The sequence below is a fragment of the Bison bison genome, unplaced genomic scaffold (assembly GCF_000754665.1).
Source record: "Bison bison bison isolate TAMUID 2011002044 unplaced genomic scaffold, Bison_UMD1.0 scf7180017864526, whole genome shotgun sequence".
In the NCBI taxonomy this organism is placed as follows: domain Eukaryota; kingdom Metazoa; phylum Chordata; class Mammalia; order Artiodactyla; family Bovidae; genus Bison; species Bison bison.
In genome coordinates this window covers 2,784,533-2,788,460 of record NW_011495077.1, presented here as the reverse complement: position 1 = coordinate 2,788,460, position 3,928 = coordinate 2,784,533, and the positions used below count along the sequence as shown (strand labels likewise).

The following is a 3,928-nucleotide window of genomic DNA, read 5'->3' as shown; positions in this document are numbered from 1 at the left end:
TTCCAGCTTCATCATGGAAATAAAGAAAGGAGAGACCCAAGGAGAGAGAGAGTGAGGAGCATCCTGAGACGGACTGCCAACCCGCACCTAAGAGGCTGACCGAGGGCCGTGGGAAGCCGAGGCAAGGCGGGAAGGGGTAGAGACCCTGCCCCTGCTCTAGCTCACCATCCCCGACACGCCGCCTACGCACCCCGCGGCCCCCCCGCCCCCTGCTCCGCAGCACTAGCAGACGTGCGCATTCTTTTCAAATGTCATATTTCCTTTGATCCTGGGCAGCGTTTCTCCATGTGTCTGGCTCAGCTCCTGCCCAGCCAGCCGCTCCCCCCGCCCTCACCCCACTCTGTGTATTTTCCTGAGGTCCCTCCCCCTCCTCCCAGCATCTGGAAGGCCCTGAGGACTGGCGTTGGCGCACATTCCCCTGGAGACTCTGGCCTCGCCTTCCAGTGACTCAATTTCCCCTCTGCGGGTGGGGGCCGGGAGGTGTGGTGCGGGCGGAGAAAAGAGTTGTTGCGCGTAAATGTGGTATGAACAAGCCTGCAGACTGCTCAGAGCGCCAAGCTTTCCTCGTGGGGCAGAGGAGGGGGGGCTCCCCTCGACTCTGAAAACCCTCGGATCTGTCTGAACTGCAGCTAAGGGATGGAATTTATAATTTCTGCGAAGTCCTGCCCGGGGAAAAGTGGGTAGTTGTAGGTTTGGGTTACTCCGCACATCTGCCCCCTGGCGACCACAAAGACCCAGCCGCCCTCCCTCCCGCGGGTCCGGTCTCTCGACCGCCCGGCCTTGGTCCCCGATCCCCTAGCGCGCACATCTGAGCACAGCTCCTCTTTCTCACCTTGTGTTCGTGGAGCGTTGACTTCCGCTCTCCACTTTCACAAGCGTGACTCAACGGCCTTGGAAGCGGACTTTTCTTGTTGTTGTTGTTTCTAAATTACACAAAATACAGTCTCCTTGTAAAGGATTCAAGCCATACAAAAATATATAGTAAGCTGTGATCCCCCACCATTTTCTCTAAGTTTATTAACCTGTATATGGTACACATGGCTGGGCTTCTCAGGTGGCTCAGTGATAAAGAATCCTCCTGTCAATGCAGGAGGCACAGGAGACCCCGGTTGTATCCCAAGGTTGGGAAGGAGGAGGAGGAAGTGACAACTCGCTCCAGTATTCTTGCCTGGAAAATCCCATGGACAGAGTTGCCTGGAGGGCTACAGACCCTGGGGTTCCAAAGAGTCAGACATAGCTTAGCGACTGAGCTTGCACACACGCATGCCTGCCCTTTTTGTGTATGTCAGACCATGTTGCAAGCATTTTTCTTGACTTGCTTTTTTTTTTCCCCTCAGTTAACAAATGACTTGGAGATCTTTTCCTGTCAGTACATGTACATCTGAAAATAGTAATAAAAACACTCCTCTTCATTTGAGATTGGTGAGAAAGCTAGGTCTGGAACCCAGGTTTTCTGGGTCCTTGTCCAGTGCTAATTCTACCATACCACATTTTATGTAGGAATCTGTCTTAGAGTGGCCTTCCACCACCGCCGAAAATCAAACCCTTAAAAAAGAATGAGATGATGCAGGTAGGTTATTGTGGAGAGCAACCACAGGGGACAAAAATGGGGAACTGGGAAGAGTGAAATGGGAAAGCGGAAAAGCCATCCAAACAAGTGATGTGGAGCTGGTGGCCACCTCGAACAACTGGAACATTGTCCCAGCACTTTCTGTGGAGCCATACAGAATGTGATTCCAGAGACAGGATATTCGTCTACTCACCCTCACCTCCAGTGGTCAAAAGTTCCCCTTTAACTGTTAATTCCCTCACTCTTCCAGCTTTACACAAGTGTCAGAAAATGGTAGGTATTCCACAGTGCTGCAGCAAAGACGCCCCCGAGCAAGAGGCGTAAAAGATAGGAGCTATACCTGCAAGCTGGTACTCTCAGGTGACAGGGGCAAGCTATTGGTTGCCATAGTAATAGCTGGAGTAAAAAGATGGATGGAAGATGTGTCCTATCTAATCTTTAATTCACACAAAAAATATGTACTGAGGAACTTCTATGCTTAGAGGCATTTCTAGGCATTGGGTGCCTGTATTTATAGAACAAGCCTCCAAGAATTGTTGGGTATTATCAGCTTAGAGATACATTTCATACTTGACATCTCCTTCTTCCTTTCCCCCTAACTGTACAGAACTGTTTTATTCACAGAGTATCTATCTATCTGTACTTACTTATCTATCTCCTTCCTTTGCATTCCTTTCATTGCCATTCCAGTGTAGACCTTGATTTTTTCTTAGACTCTCAATAACAGTATTAACATCAATGACATACTTTACACATTTGATAACTGAAGCATATAATTTTTAAACCCTATCTATATGATTTTCAATATTAATCATGTATGAAACAATAATAGCCAGACAAATTGGAAAATAATAATTTTCTTTTATTGACTTTATATGCTCATATGTTTAACAAGGCAAATAAATATATCTATATATATGTCATATAGATATAGATATACATGCCATATAGTTACAGATTATCTACATATATATATATATGGCAGTACAAGACAGAAAAAAGCAACAGATTAATAATTGTAATTTTATGCATATAATTTTTATTTTAAATATAAAGGGAAAACATACACTTACATATTGGTCTGTCATAAGAATGAATTATAATGTTACAACTTCTGTCTTAATTTTTGCAAATTTGTCAATGATTTTGTCAAAATTGATCTTCACATATAGACAGTATAGCCAGATTTGTTGATCTCACTTATGGCTGATCAAAGAAAACTTTAATAGTCTTAATTTTTTGAGATATAATCCATATACCATAAAATCCACTCTTTTGGAATATACAACTCAGTAGGTTTTAGTATATTTACAAGGCTGTGCAACCATCACCATATCTAAGTCCAGGCTATTTTCATAACCCCCCAAAAGAAGTGCCATACCCACTAGCAGTTACTCCTGATTTCCCCCTTCCCTTTCTCCCTGGAAACCACTAATTCACTTTATGTCCCTATAAATTTGCCTCCACTTAGCCTAATGTTTTCAAAGTTCATCCACTGGTAGTACATACCAGTATTCATTCCTTTTTATGACTAAATATTTTAATTTAAAAATATTTTTCACAGACACCGATAGAAAAAAATCTAAGGAAAAGATTGGCACAATTCATTAACAATCCCATTTCACAGTAAGTTCCAAAAATTGCAATATGGTTTTGTTTCTCCTTGAAGCTAACAGCTTTCAGGTGCCTCCTTCACTGAAAAGTTTTAAATACAAACACTTCACATTTTTACTGTAATAGTTTCTATTACTGTATAACAAATCACTTTCAAAACTGGGTGCCTTCAAACCACAATGATCATTTGTTATCTCGCATAGTTTCCATGAGTAAGAAATTCACTAGTGATGAAGGCTCCTTATCTGCTCCACAACGTCTGGTGAGAGACTTGAAGGCTAGGAGCTGTAGTGGTCACATGTCTAGCTATTGACATTGACCGCTGCATGAAACTAGCCAGAACAACTGGTTGCACCACATACATGTGACTGTTCGGTGTGGCTTGGGCTTCCTTACCAAACAGCAGCTTTGAGACCACGCTTCAGGTAGGCACTACATTCTTTTCATGACCTAGTCTTTTTTTATATATATAATTTTTTTCATTTATTTATTTATTGTTGGCTGTGCTTAGTCTTCATTTCTGTGCAGGCTTTTCTCTAGTTGTAGGGCACAGGTTTCTCATTGCAGTGGCTTCTGTTATTGCAGAGCGAGGGTTCTTAGGTACTCTAGCTTCAGTAGTTTTGACATGTGGGCTCAGTAGTTGAGGCTCCCAGGCTCTAGAGCACAGGCTTAACAGTTGTGGCACATAGGCTTAGTCGCTTTGTGGCATGTGGGATCTTCCCAGATCAGGGATTGGGATTGAAC

The 3,928-nt window shown here is 43.6% G+C and overlaps 1 long non-coding RNA gene across 1 annotated transcript in view; it reads left to right on the top strand.

Moving 5' to 3' along the window:
• The window catches only part of LOC104982051, a 1,235-nt gene extending 237 nt beyond the window's left edge, over window positions 1-998 (top strand). Inside the window, exon 2 of the long non-coding RNA XR_824462.1 lies at window positions 7-998. This is a non-coding gene — a long non-coding RNA (uncharacterized LOC104982051). The remainder of the gene's footprint in view (window positions 1-6) is intronic.
• Window positions 999-3,928: the final 2,930 nt, after the last annotated feature.